Source organism: Tupaia chinensis, unplaced genomic scaffold (genome assembly GCF_000334495.1).
Source record: "Tupaia chinensis unplaced genomic scaffold, TupChi_1.0 Scaffold000335_1, whole genome shotgun sequence".
Classification (NCBI taxonomy): domain Eukaryota; kingdom Metazoa; phylum Chordata; class Mammalia; order Scandentia; family Tupaiidae; genus Tupaia; species Tupaia belangeri.
The window spans coordinates 1,225,109-1,225,764 of record NW_006159829.1 but is presented as its reverse complement, the minus strand read 5'-3'; positions in this window follow the sequence as shown (position 1 = coordinate 1,225,764).

The following is a 656-nucleotide window of genomic DNA, read 5'->3' as shown; positions in this document are numbered from 1 at the left end:
CAGAGGCTCCCCCAGTCTTCCTGTCCAGCTTGGCACACGTGCCCCGGCACACCCCGCACTGCAACGCCCTCGAACAGCAATCGCACACGGTGTGCGCACATGTGTCCAGTGGTCACAAGTGTGCACACCAGCATGCTTGTAACTCCCCAAACATGCACACATGTGTGTATAGCCCCTGACACACCCACGCACACCCCTGCACACTCTCACTTGTGCGTACACTTGATATCCTGGGTCCAGTGCCCGCTGCCCCCCCCCAGAACACGGCTACTCCTGTCTTCACACAAGCCCTCACCCTGGGCTTGCAGGTGCTCACCCGTTTCTGCTTAAACCGCGGAGTCTGGCCTCTGCTTTAACGCCGGGGCACAATGCCCGCCCTGCTGCTCCTCCCGGCTGCAGGCAGAGTCAGGCAGGGGTGGGGGAGGGGCTGGGGTGCAGTAGGTTCTCCATGTGGGTGTCCCGGCCCAGAGCCCGTCTCCTACTCACATCTCCTAGACCTACTGCCAGAGCTCTGCCATCCCCCATGATGGGGAGCGATCCCGGCCTGGCAGCCCTGCCCTGCGCGTCATCCTGGCTGACCCGACTGGCCTCAGACCTACACTGGGACCTCACTGGACTTCCTCATGCCCACCAGGAGCTGCGTGCACAAGACGCTC